Genomic DNA, 22,673 nt, shown 5'->3' with positions numbered 1-22,673 from the left:
TCTGATACATTTGGCCGTTTCTCCTGCCTTTTGAGTCCATTTCTTGTTAAGTGGTAGGCATTGTTCTGGTACACAAGTTTTCTTTCAGTGCTGGATCATAATGGAATCTTTTTGAAGACATTTTTTTTTTAAATTGAAGTATAATTTACATACAAAAAATGCACTCATGTTAGTGTATAATTCTGAGTTTTGAGAAACATATATAGTCATACAAGCACCGTTACAGTCAAGATACAGAACAATTCCATCACCCCCACAAAATTGCCTTGTGCACTTTTGTAGTCAACTCTTCCACCGGCTGAAGACCCTGGGAACCACTGACCTGTTTTCTGTTCCTATGATTTTGCCTTTTCCAGAATGACACATACACGGCATTATACGGTAGGTAGCCTTTTTAGTTTGCCTTCTTTCACTTAGCACAGCGTGCTTGACTTTCACCCATGTTGTTGGTACCTCAGTACTGGGTCGAACCCTTTTGTGGCTGAGTCGTGTTTCTTTGTGTGGATGTATCACAATGTGTTTATTCACCAATTGAAGGACATTTGGGCGGTTTCTAGTTTGGAGTAATAAGGAAAAATTCACTATAAATATTACTGTACAGGATTTTATGTGAACATAGAGTTTTATTTCACTTGGGTAAATACCTAGGATAGTGGGGTTGCTGGGGGGTATGGTAAGTGTAAAAGCCAAACTGTTTTCCAAAGTGGCTGTATCATTGTGCATTCCCTCTGGCAATATATGAGGGTATAATTTTCACATCCTGTCGGCACTAAATAGATTTTTTAAATTTTAGATATTCTAATAGGTATAGTTTTATCATTGTGGTTTAAATTGGTATTCTAATAATGACTAATGATGTTGAGCGTCTTTGTTATTTGGCTTATTTGTAATCTGCGTGTTGTCTTTGGTGAAGTATCTTTAAGTCTTTTGCCTTGGTTTTATTGGATTATTTCCTTATGATTGACATTTGAGATACAATTCTTTTTATATTCTGGACACGAGTCCTTTAGGGGTACATGTTTGGCAAATATTTTCTCACTATTGTCTTTTCATTCTCTTAAAATGTCTGTTATTGCAGAGCAGAAGTTTTAAATTTTCACAAAGGCCAATTTATCAGTTTTTAAAAATATATTCTTTTGGTGTTCTATCAAAGGAAATATTTACTTAATATGAGGTCATTAAGATTTTCTTCAATACTTCCTTTGCGATGTTTTATAGTTTTAGATTTTATATTTCGGTCTGATCCCTTTTGAGTTATATTTTGTACATGGTGCAAGGTATAGAGATTCTTTTTTGCATATAGATGTCTAATTATTCTAGCACTACAGTGAAAAGGCCCTCCTTCCCCTATTGAATTGTGTTTGTATCTCTGTTAAAAAGCAACTGAGCATATTTGTGTGGGTATGTTTCTGATTATTCTGTTTCATTGGCTTATGTAGTTATTCTTTCAGCAATACCACACTATCTTTATTATAGCTTTATTGTAAGTTTCAAAATCAGGTAGTATGACTTCTTCAACTGAGTTCTTCCTTTTCAGAATTGTTTTGGTTATTCTAGATCTTTGCCTTTCACATATATTTCAGAAACATCTAATTGTTTTCTACATAAAATCCTGCTGGCAGTTTGATTGATATGGTATTGAATCTATAGATCAGTTTGGGGAGAAGTGACATCTTAACCATCTTGGGTCTTCTAATACATACATAAGCTATGTCTCTCCTTTTACTTAGATCTTCTTTGGTTTCTTTATCAATATTTTATAGTTTTTAGCATATAAGTTGTAGTGCAGGGGATCGTGCCGACTTCGCCATGTGTCATGCGGGGTGTCAGGCGGGGTCTCTGGTCCCGCTCCCCACATAAGAACACAGGATATGGTGAGGCCAAAAAGGAACACCCACAGAGCCATAGATAGGGGAGTCATATTACTATATTCTCGCTGGCGGCTGGATTGGAGACACAGGAACCAGGAGCAACACAATTCTCAACCCTCACCGTGCCGCTTGCAGGCTCAGCCACCATCTTCTTGCTAGCCCCCCTTCTTTCTAGCCTAGCCACGGCAGTTATATTATTGCCCAATGGCTCACTGGTTACAGCTGACAGCCAACTAGCCACAGCTGATGGCCATTTAATCACAGTCGACGGCCATTTACTACCTGAGCCAGCACCTTTCTATGTGAGGCTGAGAGCCTGGAAACTGCTTTTTGGGTCTCTGTCCCCACATAAGTATTGAACATATTTTGCTAGACTTATACATATGTATTTCATATTTTTGGTGCAACTTTAAATGGTACTTTTAGTAAAATTCTGTTTTCCAATTGTTCATTGCTAGTATATATAAGTATAATTGATTTGTTTTTTTAATAGATTTTTCAAAAAATTTAAATCAGAGAATAAAGTGAAGCAAAATATGTACCTACAGAATTTGGGAATTAATATAATTAGTATGTAATTATTGGTACTTAACCAACAAATAAAATATGTAATTTTAAAAAATTAGGCTGGGATATAGAACTAATTTTCAGCTCTCATCTACCTCTTAACTGTTTCCCTGAGATTTTCTTTTTTAAGAATTAATTTTTATATATTGATCTTATATCTTGTGACCTTTCTAAACTCACTTATTAGTTCTAGTAGTTTTTGTGTAGGTTCTTTGGGATTTCCTACATTGATAATCATGTCATCTGTGAATAAAAGACAGTTTTATTTTCAATCCAATTTGTTTGATTTTTATTTTTCTTGCTTTATTGTGCTGGTTAGGATGTTAAATAGGAGTAGTGAAAATGGCCATTATTTCCAGTCTTAGGGGACAACTATTCAGTCTCATACCATTATGGTTGATGGTGGCTATTAGGTTTTTGTAGATGTCCCTTATGAGGTTGAGGAAGTTTCCTTCCGCTTCTGGTTTGCTGAGATTTTTTGTTTTTTAAATCATCAATGGATAATGATTTTTTTCAATTTTTTTTTTTTTTGCATCTATTGACATGATCATATATTTTTTTCTTTTGTATATGAGTTGGCAAACTTTTTCTTCAAGATCAAATGTCCTAGTCTGTTCAGGCTGCTATAACAAAATACCATATAGACTGGGTGGCTTATAAACAACAGAATTTATTGCTTCAGTTCTGCAGGCTGAGAAGTCCAAGATCAAGGTGCCAACATACTCACATTTTGGTGCGAGCCCTCTTCCTGGGTCATCGCCAGCACCTTCTCACTGTGTTCTCACATGGTGGAAGATGGTTAGAGATCTCCCTGGAGTCTCTTTTACGTGGTGCTAATCTCATTCACGAGGGCTCCACCCTTATGATTTAAGCACCTCCCAAAGGTCCCACCTCCTAATTCCATTATGTTTGGGGCTTAGGATTTCGACATGTGAATTTGGGGAGGACACAAACACTCCGACCATCGCAGCCCGACAGTAAATATTTTAGGCTGTGTAGATTATGTAAGTCTCTCTTCAACTCTCTACTCAACTCTCATAAAGTCTCTACTCAGTGACTAAACTCTGGCATAGTAGCATGATAGCAACCGTGGACAATACATAAATGAATAGATGTCTCTGTGTTCCAGTAACTATTATTTACAAAACAGACTGCATAGTTTGCCGACCCCTGCTGTAGTCTGTTGATAAGATAAATTACATTAATTGATTTTCGAATGTTGAACCAGCCTTACATTCCAGGAATAAACTTCAATTGGTCGTGATACAGTATTCATCTTTTTATATATTGCTAGATTCAGTTTGCTAACATTTTGTTGTATGCTCATGAAGGGTATTGGTCTCTGTTCTTGTAATGTCTTTGTCGGATTCTGGTGTCAGAGTATTGCTTGCCTCATAAAATGAGTTAGGAAGTATTCCATTCCCTTCTATTTTCTGGAAGAGTTTGTATAAGATTGTCATTTATCCCTTAAATTTTTGTTAGACCTTGCGAGTGAAGCCATTTGAACATGGAGTTTTTGTATTTTTGTAGGATGGGTTTCAACTACAAATTAAATTCTTTAGTAAATATAGGGCTATTCAGGTTGTTTTTTTCTTGATTGATTTTTGATAGTCTGTGTTTTTTGGATAATTTATTTCATATAACATGTAGAATTAATGACCAAATATTGTTTATAGTATTTACTTTTTATCCTTTTAATGTCTTCAGGGATTGTAGTGATGTCTCCTCTTTTATTCCTGATATTTATAGTTTAAATCTTTTTTGCTCTCTGTCAGTCTGGCTAGAGGTTTGTCAATAGTATTGATGTTTTCAAAGATCAGGTTTTGGTTTTATTGATTTTTCTCTGTTATTTTTCTGTTTTCAATTTCATTGGTTTCTTCTTTTTTCTTTGTTATTTTTCTTCTGCTTGTTTGGCTTAATTGTTCTTTATTTGCCTAGTTTGTTAAAGTGCAAGCTTAGGTCATTGATTTGAGACCTCCAGGGTTCTCCTTGGCTGGGACAGTTGGGTTGGGAAGGGGAACATGGGAAGGTAGAACCAGTGTTTTTACCTCCATGCGTTTATGAAAGCTCTAGTAAAAGCTTGCACCCGATTCTTCCAGAGAGCCCTGAGGCTTCAATTCTTGGAATGAGACCAGTGGGAGGGAGGAGCAGATGTCCTACCTTGGACTGCTTTTCTCATGGAAGGCAGAGCTTGGTCTTCCAGTCCTGATAGCCTGGCACCCCAATGTTCATCTGCCTCCCAACCTGGTCTGTAGAACAGAGAATAAAGGGGTTGGAGTTGCTGCAGTTTTATGGGTGAAAGGGCTCTCTCCTAATAGTTTAGAGCAAGGGTAGGCAAATTTTTTCTGAAAAGAGGCGATAGTAAATATATTCAACTTTGCAGGCTATACCACCTCTGTTAAAAGTGTTCAACTCTGCCACTGTAGCATAAAAGCAGCCACAGATAGTATGTAAATGAATGGGCAGGCTGTGTTTCAATAAAACTATTCACAAAGTAGACAATAGGCTGGATTTGGCCATAGTTTCCCCAGTCCTTCTTTGGTGAATTACATTGATTAATTTTCAGATGTTGAACCAGCCTTGCAATCCCTAGATAAACTCCACTTAGTTTATAGAGTATCTGGTCTGTACCTGGCCCTGTCTTTGCACCTTAGCTTGTGTTGTCACCAAGCTGTGAGCTTCTCAGGAGCAGGGACACAGTGGTACCACCTCGTACCTCCCATCAGGCATATAGTGGACGGTTGGTAAACATTTGTGTTGGATGGAAACAACTGTACATGTGCACGGTGCCTCTGCTAAATTCCCTTTATGGTCCCCTTAAGGGGCCAGAGGAGTGGGGGTTGTGTGGCCGAGTTGGGCTCAAAGGCTGTCACTGCACGCGCAGGCTGATCTGTCATTTTGGAGACTATTTTGGAAACATGACTTAAGTTTGGTCTGTGGGGTGCTGCTTTCTAATTACTCTCTCCTTTTCCTGAGAGTTGTGGTTGGCACAGTGGTTGCCAGGCCCAGGAACTGAGGCATCCAGATGCCAGCCCAGTGCTGGGCTTCTGAAAGGGCTATGGCCTCCTTCTACAGAGGGGTGTGCCTGTGAGCGGGAGAAGTGCCGCAGGATGGGCCGGGCCCGGCTGCGTCCTGAAAGTGAGCGCTCTTGACCTTCATGTCTGTGGTCAGCTTTGTGTTGAGCACATAGTGCCACGGCGACTTGGTGCGCCAGACAGGTTTTGTCCAGGCAGATTGCAGCGTCCATCTCGGCTCCTTTTCCTCAGTGACTGGGAGAACTGGGTGCGTAGTTAGTTGATGGGAAGTGTCTGGGCTTTGCGGCTAACAGACCTGGGTTTGAATCTCTGCTCAACAACTTATTAGATGGGTGATCCTAGGAAATTATTTAACTACAGTGGTACCTCGGTTTTCGAACATAATCCGTTCTGGAAGACCATTCGAGTTCTGAAACATTAGAAAACCGAGGCACAGTTTCCCCATAGAAAGTAACGCACAATGGATTAATCCATTCCAGACCTTTAAAATCAACCCCTAAAACTGCAAATTTAGCATGAATTTTACTATCTCAAAATACCATAGATCTGTAAAATTTACGGCATTCGTAAACCAAAATGTTCGTCAACAGAGATGTTAGAAAACCGAGGTACCACTGTGCTCTGAATTTCTGTGCCTCATTTCTAAAATGGAGATTTGTACAACCTTCCAGCATGTGAGGGTTACAGTAACACCACACGCTCTCTCCTGGCTGTGGAGATGAGAAGGGACTTGGAAGGATATAAAGCAGGGAGTGGTGGGCAAGTCAATAGAGACACGTTAAACAAATGGCAAACGTGATAGGAAAATCCATTTGACGACCAGGGTGCAGAGGCAGCATTGGTCACTTTCTCCCCCCTTATTTCTGGACTAAAAAGTGGGGAGGGTGACTCAAGGGCTGAGTCTCTGATTTTGCTCTGGAGCAAGGAGGGGCCACGTGCCAGGTCTGGGTGATGCCTTGGATTGCTGGGCCCTGTGGTCTTTCGTTATGAAGCCTGGTTCACCAGGATGAGACGGGGTCCTGGGGTTGTACCAGACCCTGTTTAGTGGAACCAATTGCATAATTGCTTGGGATTTTATGGTGCCAGGCCCCTAGGACCTGGTGGTGACAATAACCCTCCTTTTCACATGTATAGGCCCTCGCTGCTGGCAGAATATGTTTATACCGTGCTTACATCCACCTGGGGAGAGAAGGGGTGGACAGCCCTCTCCAAATGCCATCAGAATGCTCCCAGCTCTTTGTGCGCTAGAGGGGGCTCTGCTGTCCTCTTGCCAACGTTCCAAATAGACCCCTGGGTGCGGCCGGTAGGGGACGAGGCCCCGGCCTTTCTTGCGGAAAGTCAGTGAGTCAAGGAAAGTGCTGCTTCCAGACCCACCCTCAGACCAGGCTTTTACTAGAGAGCTCAGAAACTTGTGGAAGATCAAGAATTAGATAAAATTCCAATTTTGTCACCCTGAAATGATTTTAGGGTATTCTATCGACCTTAAAACAACATTAAAACACAGATCTGCTTGTAACACCCCTGGTTACAGAATCATGTTGATGCTTGACTCCATAAAAGATGAAATTCTAGCTGTTCCACTTGGCATGCAAAATAGGCTGCAGTCCGACTCTGGCCACCTGAGATGTTCAGACCAATTGGTGAGTGGCTGTAAGTACTTTTCATTTAGTTAATGCTTTATTCTTAATGTTTTCACACATTTTGCGTTTCGTCTTTGTCAGTCTTATGACGTTATTCTTGTGCCCATTTTACAGTTGATACCTAAGGCTTAGGGAAGTTACGAAGGGCCCACCCAATTTAATGTGGCCGCAGTAACGTCACTACTCTAAAGACAGGCATAAAATAGAGGTCACTTGTCACTTCCTAGCTGTGACCTTGAACAGGTTTCTTTATCTCTAAAACAGGGATAGTACAGCTATGTCATAGGTTTCTGTGAGGGTGAAACAAGATAATCCAAACGAAGCACGTGGTGTAGTGCCTGCCATATACAATAGTACGGGATGAAGAAATGTTAAGTATTCCTATGATGCGCTCTTCTAAGTGTTCCATTCTAAGTGTTCAATTCATGTTTCCAGTTTGTATTTCACTATTGTGAGTAACACTGCTATGTTATCTTTGTCTAAATGGTTTGTTTTTTCTGTTGTGTCATTTCCTTGGATTATATTCCAAGAACAGCATTAACTAGGTCGAAAGGTATGATCCTCTTTTCTTTTTTTTTTTTTTTTTGCTTTCATTTCATATTGCCAAATAGCCTTTTAGTGTGATGAGTCCCGTTTAACAGGCCGCTACTAGACCCATGAGAGTGACCCGTCTCTGTGGGTGGTACTTCCCCGGGACCTCTCAGCCCCTTCAGAGGGCCCGTCAGTCATTCTTAATGAGGATGAGAAGACCAACACGTCCTAGACTGGTTGGAGCCAAACCTTATGAAATAGGTTGTGCCTACAGCAAGACACAGGTCGAGCTGGTCAGCAGATCGTACGGGCAACACCCGGAATGGCTGGCCTCTCACCTGCTTTCTGCAGGGCTCTGTGGGCGGTCTTCGCCCGTGCGCTGTAGCGGATATGGACAGACGTGGAGGAGTGGGGCAGGGGAGGCCGGAGCTGCTTCTGAGCACTGGGATGGCAGAGAGAAGGGCTGTGTATGGGGAGCCCGGGGGGCTCCAGACGGTTTATAGACGTGGTGTTCTAGATTCTTAGGGTGGCTGCGACTAAACTCCCACAGACTGGCTGGCTCAAAAGCACAGAAATTTATTTTTTCACAGTTCTGGAGGCTCAAGGTCCAAATCAACGTGTCAGCAGGGCCATGCTCCCTCTGAAGGCTCCAGGGAAGAATCCTTCCTTGTCTCTTTAGTTTCTGATGGTTTCCTGGCAATCCTTGGCGTCCGTTGGTGGGTAAATGCATCACTCCCATTTCTGCCTCCATCTTCATACGGTTCTCTCTTCTGTGTCTGTGTACGTTCATATGGTATTCCCTCTGTGGATGTGTCCACAGTTTCCTCCTCCTGTCTGGACACCAGTCGTTTGACTAGGACTCACCCTGCTCCAGTATGACCTCATCTTAACTTGCAAAGACCCTGTTTCCAAATAAGGTCATCGTCACAGGTTGGGGGGTGTTAGGACTTCACCATGAATCTTTGGAGGACACAGTTGAACCCACAGCAGAGGGAGGGGCTAAGAAGAGAACATGGAAAGTGTCCATTTTCTGTATCCCAGGCTGCACTGTGGGGGGATGTTGATGGAGAAGCCATGGGCAGTAGTAGTGCCGCTGGTGGGACGGCTGGCGTCGGCCTCGGGTCAGTGCTGCGTCTATTCTCGGACTCCCCCACCCCACCCACCCTGGAGATGGGTCTGGGACTATGTCTAGTGACAGGTGTGGCACATCAGTTGCATCTGGCTGGGGTGAGGCAGCCCAGGCAGAAAGAGCTTAGTAACTGAGGGAAAGGAAGTGGTTTCCTAGGAGCCAGTGGAGAGTGGGAAGAAGAGCAGGTCCCTTGTTAAGTCAGGCAAGCTGGCACACCATGGCTCCTGAAAGATGAGGGGTGAGACTGGATGTCTTCTGAGGGCTCTTCCTGCTCTCACATCACGTACTTCTGATTTGAGAGTTGACGTCTTAGAGACGCGCAGGTTCCTTGACTCTAAGGATTGTCATGAGTCTGTCCGGGTGATGAGGTGTGAGCAGCTGATATGGGAAGTGTCCTTAGTTGGGGACCATCAGATGGGGCCTGGTATTTCCCATCCTAGACCTTTCCAATAGGACTTTTTTCAAGTCGCCTTCTCCATGAGGCCTTTCCTGGGCACCCTTCCTAAAATTCCAACCCCACCCTGATATTTCATGTCCCAGCTTTAGTTTTTCTCCACACACTTAACCCCTATCCTACATGGTTTATATTTTACGTTCTTGGGTCACTTATTGTCTGTTTTCTCCACTAGATGGTAAGCTCCCGGAGGGCAGAGATTTTCATCCAGTACTAAAACAGTGACTGTCACATACTACGCACTCAATATGTATTTGTTGAATGTTGACTAAATGAAGACATAATAAACTTGATAAGTGGGCTGAATTTTTTTAAAGGGACGTACCAGTTATAATCCTTAAAGGGGTGTCACTCGTTGCTGGTTCCAGGTCCCCAGCCTAGCCTGCCCTAAGTACTACCTGCTTTTGAAGTGATTGTTCCTGTTATCCACTGCTGGTAACAAAACACCCCCAAACTTAGTAGCATAAAACAATATTATTATGCTTGTCATAATCATAACATACTGTTTATTATGCTTAGGAGTTCTGGGGATCAGGAATTTGAACAGGACATGGGTGGGGAGGGCTGGTTTATGAAGACCTGAATGGCTTGGGTGACTCAAATGCTAGAAGCTGGAATCATTTGGAGCCTCCTTACCTACTATCTAGGCTGAGGTGACTTAAGGCTGGGCTCAGCTGGGACGCACGCAGCCAGTGTGTTCCATGTGGCCTCTCCCTGTGGCTTGGGCTTCTTCACAGCAGTGGGGCGGGGTTGTGCGAGGAGTGTCCCCAGAGGGAGCGTTCGGAGAATGAGCATTCCAGGAGAGCCAGGTGGAACCTGTCGGGTCTGTTAGTACCTGACCTCAGAAGTCACAAAGGGTCACTTTCACTGTGACAAGCAGTTAAAAGCTGGCCCAGATGCAAGGGAGAGGGAGCACAGATTCCCCTCTGCTTTGAGGGGAGGAGCGCTGAGGGCTTTGGGGCCTTGTTTTCAAACTGCTGCAGGGATCCTACAACGCACTCACCAGCCTCAATCTGGAGTGAAACGAGTGAAATGTTTGGTTCTGCCACCTTCAGGTCAGGACTTACCTTGGTTAGGACTATTCTCCCTCACTCTTTCACTCACTGATTTTCTTCAGGGAGGGTCCTGTCATTTTACCTCTTTTGCGGCTCCTAGTAGATTATCTGGCACATAATAAATACTTAGCACATAATAAATACTTAGCGAGTGAGACAGAGAGTGAGTGAATGAATGAACAAAGGGGGTAGGTGCGTTCTGCCCTGGCATAGCACTCTGAGAATCCACAGGAGGCCTGGAAACTCATCTATCAAGGCCGAAGTTTTCTGAACTGTACCTCACTCTGTGTAAAGCATTAGTCATGTACTGAACTGCTGAGACCTGCGGCTTAGCCTCTGGCCGCCCAGGAGTAGATTCCTGTGGAGGAGGCGAGGATGCAGAGATGGGAGGTGTGTGTTGTGTTAGGGGATAAGCAGTAATCTGGTTTGACTGTAGCAAAGAATTTCTGTATTTCCATTGGGCAATGGTAGAAGAAGGATAAAACCAGAGGCCTCGTTGTAGGCTGAAAGCTTAGAGGTTATTAGTTAATGGAGAGTCCTCAAATATTGCTGAGCAGCACAGTTCACATAATAAAAGCTGTGGACTAGGAAGCTTAACTTGGCAGTGACATTGAAGATGGATTGGGGGAGGGGAGCAGCAGTGAGAGGCAGGACAGAGATTCTGCAGTTCCCGGATGAGACCAGGGCCTGGACCTGGCTGGAGATTGCAGGAGAGTCCGCAAGGGGAGGGATGTGAGTGATTGTGAAGTTCGTAGGTGTTGGAAACTATGTGAGTGGTGGCAGAAAAGAGAGTAAAAGACACAACAATCTTATATTGTAGGTACTGTTTTCTATAACTTTATTATGAAAAATTTCAAATACGCAGCAACGCTGAAACAAATGTACCTAGATACCCTCCACTAGGTTCGAAAATGAACATTTTACTGTATTTGCTTTGTCACATACCTGTCCATCCCTCTATCATCCACCAGGCCATCTTGTAACTGTGATACATTTCAAAGTAAGTGGTGGACGGTAGTGTATTCCCCCTACACACTTAAGCATGCGCACTGTTAATGCGAGTTCAATGGTTGCTTAGATTACTTTTATATTACTTTTCTTTTGAGGTAACATTTACATACAGTGAAATGCACAAATCGTAAGTGTGCCGTGGTATGACTTTTGACAAGCTCATGTGCCTGTGCAACCCAAGCCCCTTTCACGATTTGGTCATTCCCAGCATCCCCAAAATTCCTTTGTGTTCCTTCCTAATCGGTCTCTGTCCCCACTCACCAGAAGCAGCCACTGTTCTGATTTTAGAATCATCAACCCACTGAGCCTTTCCTAGAGCTTCATCTAAATGGAACCATGCAGTACGTATTCTTTGGTTTGAGGTTTCTTTCACTCGGTACAATGTTTCTGAGATTCATCCATGTCGTTGCGTGTATCAGCAGTCGTTCCTTTTTATTTCTGAACAGTATTCCCCAGTATGGCTGTACCACAGGTGGTTTCTCCATTCCTCTGTTGATGGACACTGGGCTGTTTCCAGTTTGGGGCTATTCTGAGTGAAGCTGCTACGAATGTCCTCCTACAGGTCTTTTTTTTTGGTAGACATGGGTTTTCATTACTCTTAGGTAAATACATAGGACTGGAATATCACTGGCTCATGGGCTAGGTCTGGGGTTAGTTTTATAAGAAACTGCCCAAGTGGTTGTACCATTTTCACACTTCTACAAATAATGTATCGGAGTCCAGTTGTTCTATCCTCATGACCTTCTGGTGTTGTCAGTCTTTCTTAGACATTCTGGAGGATATGTGGCAGTATCCCAAAATGCTTGTAATTTACATTTCCCTAATGATTAATGATGATACTAAGTACTTTTTCACGTGCTTATTGACCTTTTATATATCTTTCTGTGTCATTCAAATATTTTGCCCATTTAAAAATTGTGTTTTTCCTTTTTATTATCGAGTTTTAGGAATTTTTATTTATTCTGAATACCACTTCTTTGTCAGATATGTGATTTGCAAATATTTTTCCTAATTGTGGCTTGCTTATTTATTTTCTTAATAGCGTCTTCTGATGAACAGAAGTTTTAAATTTGACAAGGTCTAGTTTATCATTTTCTTTGTAAGGTGATTTTTTGTTTTCTGTGTCCTAAGAAACTTTTGCCGACTCCCATATTACAAAGCTCATCTTTTATGTTTTCTTCTAGCAACTTTATAGCTTTAGTTTTCATGTTTAGACCTATCATTCACCTGAACTTAATTTTTGTGTATGATGTGAAGTGAGGATCAAGATTCTTTTGTTCCCCTGGTAGATATCCAGTTGTTCCTGCCCGATTTATTGCAAAAAAAAATTGTTGCTTTCTGTTTTGTTAGGTACTGTTTTAATCCTCATTTTGCAGATGAAGAAACTGAGACAGAGCTGGATTAGGAACTTGTTCATAGGTCCTACAGCTGGTAGAGACAGATCCAGAATTTGAACCTAGGGCCTGTATTTTTAAGCACCGTCCTCTGTTTCTTCTCATGCTGATGACTCTCACGCTTTTGGCCTGAGTACCAGGCAGCCCAGTGTAAAGCTGAGCTGCAGAAAAGTCATGAAGGGGGCTGAGTTTAGTTTGGGGTTGAGTTCGTGATCCTGCTGGATACCTGAGTGGGCACACGGGGAGAAGATAGAAAAAGAAAGGAAGAACAAGTAGGGAGGAGGGTGCTAAGCAGAAGAGGAGGGAGGCAGAGGGTCCTGAAAGGGGACATTATTAAATGCAATGTGAACTTTGATCTTTTGTTTAGTGTCAGGGGATTGGTACTGTGTCACATCAGCCTTGGTCCAGAAGAGCCCGTGGAATAGGCAAGATCCAGTTAGTGTAGATCTTTTCAGTCGAGGTGGTAAGGTTGACATGAGCAAGAGTCATAAAGCTAGAAAAGAGAAATAGATTCAGTGGGGCAGGAAGGGTCAGCAAGCATCGCGATGAGAGTGCCTGCTCTGTGTCAAATAAACCTGCTTTCGGCCTTCCTCCTCCCAGACCTACTGCTCACTAGTGACGTGAGCTCAAGCACGGTACTCGTTTCTGTGCCTCATTTTCATCATCTATAAAATGAAGACAACACCAACCTCACTGAATTAAATTAGACATTGGATTTAAGTCACTTCGCACGGTATCTGACACGTACTAAATAAAAACTCTATAAATGGCATGTTGGTAACTTTTATGAAGCTTCGGTATTTTAGGAATGTGGTTGGTACCTGGACTGTCGTAGGCCCTTAGGGAAGCTTGCTGAATGAACAGAGGACCTCTAGAGACACAGAATGCTCCAACTAAAATTGTACACTGTGGCAGTTTTGGAACACATGGCCAGGAAGGTAGAGTAAGAAGCCAGGATTGTGAGCTGGAGCTGGTCTCTAAATACTCAGGGAGGCGCAGGAGGCAGTCCCGACGGTTGGTGCGGAGCCAGCATGGCCTGAAAGACTTCCACGGGAAGGGCACTGACTGCTCGCCCAGGTTCTGCGTAGGGTCCCCACAGGCCTGGCGCTCTGCAGCGGGCAGGGGGTGCTCCTGCAGGGAGCGACAGGGGGTGAGCGAGCACCGCTGCCTGTGGAGGGCATGGCACCTTCTAGTGTGGTGTTGCCCAGTGCATCACAGAAACCCGTGTCTGTCTTTGGTTTTGATGCATGTGCTCTGCGAGATTGGGCTGCCCTTTTAGAAAAGCCCGTTTAAATGGAGTTTGTATCCTTCATATTTTGAGTGCCATCCACTCCACACATGAACAGCAAGCAGAGTCATCAAGTAAGTATCCGGTGAGTGCTCCCTGAGGACCAGACTCTGTGCTAGGGCAGGGGAGTGCCTGCCCCCCAGGAGCTCACGATCTAGTTAGGGAGATGACACGGGCGCAGAGTGGTACATGGTAAGTGCCAGATGTAGGTGGCCAAGCACGTGAAATGGCCAGGTGGCGGCTTGGGGAGAGCGTATGAGGAACCCCTTCTACAGGGGTTGTCAAACCAATGACAGGCATTCAGGCCCTGCTGCCTTCCTCCAATCCCATCACCTCCTCCCCGCAGTGGGAACGACTGACACTTGAGTGCTTGCTGGGAGGGTGGCACTGTAATTAGATTAACTCATCTGCTTCTTGTGATGAGTGTGTGAGGTGAGCTGTTGGAATCCCTGTATTTGACAGACACCCGGAGACTTACGCACGGTCCTGTGGCCGGAAGTGATGGTGCCAGGGTGGGAACGAGCAGCCTCTCTGCCTTGTTAGGCCTGCAGGGCCCAGCTGGCCAGGATTTTATGGGTCTCCTCTTTCAAATATAGAGCGGGAAGGAGGATGATTGACGTTTCTTTCATGATCTTAACATGTAATCACATAGAATCCAACCAGTTTTTAACTAAATACGTCCTCTTGTACATTTTGCCCTGGCTCTAGTTCAGCTAAAATATTCTTAATTTCAGAAGAGGAGGCAGCAAGACGGAACCACAGTGTTTATTGGCCCATTTAGACAGTCTCGGGGCACAGCATTGACGATCGGAGCACACTGGGAGTGAATAGTTTAACAGTCCGTGGCAAGATGACAGCATCTTGGGCTCAGACACAAGAATTATTCTCAGACAGGGCTTTTTTTCAGTGCCGTAAATTTAACCAGCTGGAATTCTTTTCCATCCTATTCAACCTCCAGAAGTCAAGAATTTTGTCTTTTATTGGGAAATCTGCGTTTCATTGTATAGATAGAACACTATGTCCTTGGCTCAGTGGGTCCCCAAGAGAAGCTGGGTCTTTATTTCATTGCAGGCGCTGGGTGTCCTAAAGGCTCAAATACCAGCAAGTCTGTTTCAAGCATGAGAGGTCGGCGACATAGCACTGCTCTGATCAAAGAATGTGAGAGGCAAACTGTCCACCCGAGTGCGACCCAGGCCTTGTACATGACAGAGTGAGGAAGGACCACAGTGGGGAGGAGAGCAGAGCTGCTCAGCAGGGTGCTTACAAACAAGATTCTGCTCAGGAGCCTGTGCTGGGCCTGCCAGGGCATGGGTGATGCAGGGCATGGGTGCTGCCGGGGCATGGGTGCTGCCGCGGCATGGGTGCTGCGGGGGGAGATGGGTGCTGCCGGGGCATGGGTGCTGCCAGGGGATGGGTGCCACCATGCCCTCCAAGATGGGACTGCAGATTTGGAAGAAGGGTATTTTTAATCAATGCTGGAAGTCATCGTCTAACCACTGATGTCCTTCAAAATAGTCCTCTTTGGAGAGTGTGTATTACTACCTCTTATTCCGGTGTTGCTGCTAGTGCTCAAAATGTTTTTGGAATTTTTGTTTTAGAATAGTGTTTAGGCTCGGTACAGTTGCTTCTTCCTTCTGAGGCAGAGTTCTGCTTTTGTATTTAGCTGCATCTGAAAACATCGATAATCCCATCACTTAAAATTTATTTATGTATATGCACTTACTGTTTCTACTCCCTAAAGGAAATGACTGGTAACAATTTGATGCCCACACCTTATGATGTCGGTCATTTAAACTTTCGTCAATCTAATGGGTAATAAATGCTAACCCGTTATTTTAATTTGTACTTTAGTAATTTTGTGCATATTTCCATGTTTTTTGGGCTACTTGTGAATTGTCTGTTCTTGTCCTTGGCTCAATTTTCTATTAAACTATTTGTCTTTGTCTTATTGAGTTGTAGAAGCTCTTTGTATGATAGTAGTATTTGGACAGTCTTTAATATCTTGTGTTATAACATAGCTTCATCTTTTGAACATGCATTAGATTTTTGGAAATGGCTGACATGTGATGTGGCATGATTGAGTCAGGCTGAATTATATGTGAACTTAGTTATATAATTGAATAAACACAATTGGCACAAATGGTTTTGGGGTACAGGCCAGCTGACAGCTTACCTGGAGGGAGCAGAAGTGTGCAGGTGGACTAGAAAACTAGAGAATCACCTACTAGCCCTGAACATTCCGCGTGATATGGCATCAGTCAGTATCTCGTACAGAGGGAACAGGAAGTGTGGGCTAAAAGAGTGATTCTGGAAGTGGAGGTTATTGAAAAGGGCTTCTGCTCCAGCTGACATTTATTGAGTGACTGCTATGAATAAAATGTGTTGTTTGCCAAGAGCCCTTTGTCCCCTACCACCGAACAGGCATCCCTTAGAATGTGTGGAAAGGTCAACGAACATAGCCCTTGCAGCAGTGAAAACACGGTGTTGTTATAGCCCAATCCCCCAAAATCCTTACAACTAATGATCTGCACATACAGGTTTTATATTCATCTTTCTGGTTTATACTGGGGGGCTATCTCTATAGTAGTGAAAAGTACAACATCTGTATCAATCTGCTTGGTTTCATATCCTAACTCTGACATATTATAGGCTGTTTAATTTTGTGTAAATTATAAAACTTCTCTTTCCCTTGGTTTTCTCATCTGTAAAATGGAGGTCATAGCACCTACGCCTCATGCGATGTTGTAAGGATTGAATGGAATAATGCACACCAAGCACTTAGCACATTTGGTTTCAGTATGGGTTGGGGAGAAGCATTTTGGTGAACTGATGGCTATTTCAGGCAGTCCAAAGAATTACCAAAGAGGCCGAAGGAGGGGGTGAAAGGTTAGAGCCTGTCTACATTTCTGGGGAACCAGCTTCAATTTTCCTTCCCTTAGTACTTTGAGGTCTCTTACTCTGGAGACCTCTCAATCCTTTCAAGTCTCACTCTGCATTTTTCTGCCTATTATACCATCTTCAGGGCCAAGGCCGATACCACAGGATCTGGGCACCATTGCAAGTGATAAAAATAAGCTTGACAAGCAGACAAACTTCCAGAGCTTCAGCAGCAACAGCAGCAAGAAAACTATCAAACCTCAGGGCACTGACTGACAAGGCCCCGAATCCAACACCAGCAGGGACCCAAAAGTTCTTGTTGCCTCTGTCTGCATTCTGCCTGTAGCTGAGAGTTGTCAGCTCATAGGCCCCAGAAGCACACATGCCAGAACTGTGGCGGAAGGAAAATTCATAGATACAGGCCAGGCGACAGCCCTTGCACAGGCTGTTTTAGGCTGGCATTGCCTCAATGTGAAAACTTAGGGCCATCACACATAATACAGTTTCTTTATACCAAAGAACAGGTGTGCTCAGATTGAAATAGCAAAACTAGGGGTTTTGGAGCCATATCTAAATTCAGTCACCAGCCTGTGTGACTTGGAGAAAGCACTGATAAGGAGCCATTATTGTCATTATCAAAAGATGCTTAAGAAATATGTGAATGGGTAGTATAGCTAAATGGAAAACTGGCTCTGTTAGGATAGACTTGGTGAAAGCAAAAACAAAAATAAGCACACATACAAAGTAACCTGTTGGTGGTTAGGGCTGAGATTGTGGAGCCTCACCTCGTCCCACCTGGTGCTGAGACCAGTGTATACACAGATGTGTCGACCCAGCGTAAATGAATCAGGAGGCTTCGCTAGAATTAAATGACAAAGTTTTATTTGAGCGTCTTGAGTGAATTGCAATTCCGGAAACACTACCAGACAATACCCAGAGTGTTCCAAAGAAAAAGAAAAGTTGAGAATTTTTACAGTAAAAAGTACATTTTTGAGAAGAATCAGTCCTGCATTCTTAGCTTCTGGATTGGACCACAATGGCGATCTTCCAGATGTCCAGTAGTCTTCACACGTGAACATTTTTTCCTACTTCTTCAGAGGGTTAGCTACAAGATTTATATATCGAGGGAGTGGCGGGGGAAGACCAATGTATGAGTCTGCTTGGGCTGTTACAATAAAATACCTTGGACTGGGGGCTTACACAACAGACATTTGTTGCTCCTAGATTTGGAGGCTGGTAAGTCCAAGATCAAGACTAATACAGTTTATGGTGAGAGCTCTCTTCCTGACTGCTTTCTCACTGTGTCCTCAGATGGCGGGGAGAGAGTGCAAGCAAGCTCTCTCCTGTCTCATATAAGGACAACTGATTCAGGAATTATTGCCTCTTCTTCAATTTTTGGAAGAGTTTGAGGAGGACAGGAATTACATCTTTGAATGTTTGTAGAATTCAAACTAGTGAAGGCATCTAGTCCTGGACTTTTGCTTTTGGCGACGTTTTGGATGATTGTTTCAATATCCTTAGTGTTGATTGGTCTATTTAGATTGTCCAGTTCATGATTCAGTCTAGGAAGGTTATATATTTCTAAGAACTTGTCCACTTCTTGTAGGTTATTGAATTTGGTGGCATAAAGTCCTTTGTATTCTTGTGTGATCTTTTGTTTGTCTGTGGTATCTGTCATAACGTCTCCTCTTTCATTTCTGATTTTGTTTACTTGTGACTTTTCTCTCTTTTCCTTAGTGAGTCTAGCCAGGAGTTTTTCAATATTATTCGTCTTTCCTAAGAATCAGCTTTTCGTTGCATTAATTTTTTCTATTGTCTTTTTGTTCTCTGTTTCATTTAATTCTGCTCTAATTTTTATTATTTCCTTCCTTGTGCTGACTTTGGGTTTCATTTGTTCTTCCTTTTCTACTTCTTTAAGATGTAATGTTAGGTTGTTTATTTGGGGTTTTTCCCGTTTCTTGAGATAGGCCTGTAATGATATGTTTGCATCTTATTACTGTTTTTGCAGCATCCCAGTAATTTTGATATGATATATTTTCATTCTCATTTGTTTCTATGTACCTTTTGATCTGTCCTTTTATTTCTTCTTTGACCCAATCGTTCTTTAGTAAGTTGTTTAATCTCCACTGAATTAGTGGACCTTGGGTTCAGAGAGGATTTTATGCGTTTGATCTCAAAGGCAAGGGAAGTAGAAGCAAAAAGAAATGAATGGGACTATATCAAACTAAAAAGCTTCTGCACAGCAAAAGAAACCAACAAAACAAAGAGGCAACCAACTGAATGGGAGAAGATACTTACAAACAGCCCCTCGGATAAAGGGCTAATATCTAAAACATATAAAGAACTTGTAGAATTCAAAAACAACAACAACAAAAAACAATCCAATTACAAAATGGGCAGAGGGCCTGAACAGATACTTCTCCAAAGAAGACATACAAGTGGCCAGTAGATATATGAAAAAATGCTCAACTTCACTAGTTATTAGGAAAAGGCAAATCAAAACCACAATGAGATATCACCTCACACCTGTTAGAATGGCTGTTATCAACAAGACAAGTAATACTGTGTTTCCCCGAAAATAAGACCTACCCAGAAAATAAGCCCTCGCATGATTTTTCAGGATGACATCCCCTGAACAGAAGCCCTGATGCGTCTTTTGGAGCAAAAATTAATATAAGACCTGGTCTTATTTTCAGGGAAACATGGTAACAAGTGTTGGAGAGGCTGTGGAGAAAACGGAACCCTCATTCACTGTTGGTGGGAATGTAAATGACACAACCGCTATGGAAAACAGGGAGGTTCCTTTAAAAATTATGAGTGGAATTACCGTATGACCCAGCTATCCCTCTTCAGGGTATCTACCCCAAAATTCTGAAAACATTTATCTGTAAAGATATATATACACCCCTATGTTCTTGGAGCATTATTCATGGTAACCAAGACATGGAAACAACCAAAGTGTCCTTTGATAAATGACTGGATAAAGAAGATGTGGTACATATACACAATGAAATATTACTTGGCTATAAGAAAAGATGAAATACTGCCACTTGTGACAACATGGACGGATCTTGAGATTATCATGCGAAGCAAAATAAGTCAGAAAAAGTTGAGAACCATATGATTTCACTCACATGTGGGATATAAAACTGAAAGCAACAAACCAACAAGACAAAGAACCAAAATCTCATAGACACAGACAACGGTTTAATGGTTCCCAGAGGGTAAGGAGGGACAAAAGGTGGTATAAGAGGGTAAAGGGGGTCAAATATATGGCGATGGAAGGAGAACTGACTGGGTAGTGAACAAACAATGCAATATATAGGTGGAGTATTATAGAACTGTACACTGGAAACCTATATCATTCTAACTAATAACACCTCAATAAATTTAATAAAAATTTAAAAATATATATGTTAAAAAAAGGACACTGATTCTATCTGATCAGGGCCCCACTCTTACGAGTTCATTTAACCCTGATTAGCCCCTCAAGACCCAGTTTCCCAATACTGTCACATTGGGAGTTGAAGCTTCAACATATGAATGGAGTTGGGGTACGGATACAAACAGTCAAGTCAGTCCATAACAACCAACTCAAAATCAGAGTTAAAAATATGTAATATAGAAAACTCCCCCTGAGTCAATGTAGCCAGGTCTCCCTACTCCAGAGCAAAGAGTTCCCCTTCATTAGGGCTCAGTTCTGCTTCCTGGGCACGTCCTCCCAGTCCATTGTTCTCCAGGGCTCTTGACTCCATTCTCTAGTCTCTTGGTCCTCACTCCCAATCAAGAAGTCTTTCCTTCATTTCCCTAAGAAATGGCCCATGTGAACAGGTTAGTATAATAGCTTTCTCATCCGGCTCCCTGCGCATTGGTAGTAAATGATAGTTGAGAGCTGAGAGACCTCTTTGCAGTTTAATCACTTAGTTCCTCTAGTCCAACTTGATGGTGCTTTTGCTGGTATAGTTTTGTTTATAAAATGTTTCGGGCTTTCCAAGTAGCAGGTTAGTGTCAACCTCATCTGACAAAAGCTACAATCACAATTGTTTTGTTTTCTCTACATTTCTTCACAGCGATTTGGTATTCACATGCTCTTCATATTCTTTTTTGTCTAATTAAGAAGATGTACTAGGCACTTCCTTAAGTCCTTCAGAGGTCTTAACAAATGGCCTCCCCTTGATTTGCCCTTTGTCTGAAAGTCTCCTTTTACTTTGAGAATCTTTTACTCAAAGATGGAGAGACTGGAGATCAGAGACATTTTTATTTTCTAACACAGTAAGTCGTAGGCCTCCTGTATTTCATCTAAATTCTGGTCGCAAACTGAACGGTTTCTTCTTTAGCTCATCTTGTGTCTTGCCATACTTTATCATATGCAGTTAAGAGCGCCCAACTAACACTCTAAATATCCTGTCTGGAGACCCACTTAGCTGTAACTGAATGTTCATTAGGTTCATTATTTTTTTCTCTCAAGTTACGGCAGGCTTCAGTCTTACCAATTGTTCTATCTCTACACAACATGAGTCATCATTTTCCAAGCCTGCTGTGTAGTTTTCTTTCCATTTTCCCAGGCTTTACAAGCTGTTGTGCTTTTCTAGTCACTGTCCTAATCCAAAGCTAACACCACATATTTTAGGTTTTTGTTATGGCAGAACCCCACTCTTGAAACCAGTCTCTATGTTAGTTAGCTTTTGCTGCATAAAAACAACCCCAAATTTAGAGACTTAAAGCATAGCCATTTATATTTATATTGCAGTTCTTTGGGTTGGCCAGGTAGTTGGTCTTTCTGGTCGAGGCCAGCACAGTTGACTCTTAGCAGAGTCACTAAAGCTATTCTTTGAGGAAAATTTCTGACCTTAAGTACATTTATTAAAATTTTAAAATATGAAAAATAGGTTTAATATTTCATTATTTTAAATTGTATTTGGCTATGTATAAAAGAGAATCTAAATGATTATGGCTTAAATGACCTAGAGGTGTAATATTTGTTATATAATAAGAAATTTGGAGGTAGACAGTCCAAGCCAGATGTGGAGACTCCATTTTGTCATCAAGATCCCAGGGGCTTCTAATTTTCCATTCATGTACACTTAGCTTTCAAATGCATGCATGCTGCTTCATGGTTGCAAGATGACTGCTTTACTTCCAGTTTCATCTATATTCCAAGCATGATGGAAGAAAAGGACAGTTTATGAAAGAGGCATGTAGTAGCTGAGTCTGATACCTTTATGTAAAGAACTGTCCTGGAAGCCTTCCTTAGTAGTAACTTGCATTTATATTTCATTGGTAAGAAATGTATCACAGTAATTTCTAGCTGCAAGGGAGCTAGGGAAGTATAGTTTGTTTCTTAGCTTGGCACATTGATTTCCCAAACCAAATAGGAGTTACATTAGTAAGGAAAAAAGGGAGAATAAATATTGTGTAGGCAACTATGATTGTCTATTACACAAGAAACTGGAAAAGGAAAAAAATAAGCCTTTAGAGAAGTAAAAGGAAGGAAACAAAGATAGGGTGCAAAGGAAACAAAATAGAAAACAATTTGAAAGATTAAAAAATTATCTTTCCTAGCAAGACCTTTTTCTTAAAAAGCCACAAATAATATTTTTAATAAAAGGGAAACACAACTAAAACTATGAAATAGATAATAAAAATCATAAGACTACACTCTGCAAAAAGTTTATGCTAAAATTTGAATTGGGAAAAGACATGGAGTTTTCTTGGCAAATGTAATTTGCCATACCTACTTCAAAAGAAACAGAAAACTTCAATAAAACAACAATCATTGAAGGACTTAAACTGATAATCAAAAGACTTTCTCCCTGCCCCA

The sequence above is a fragment of the Rhinolophus ferrumequinum genome, chromosome 2 (assembly GCF_004115265.2).
Source record: "Rhinolophus ferrumequinum isolate MPI-CBG mRhiFer1 chromosome 2, mRhiFer1_v1.p, whole genome shotgun sequence".
NCBI classification, from domain to species: domain Eukaryota; kingdom Metazoa; phylum Chordata; class Mammalia; order Chiroptera; family Rhinolophidae; genus Rhinolophus; species Rhinolophus ferrumequinum.
This window is presented reverse-complemented; position numbering follows the sequence as displayed.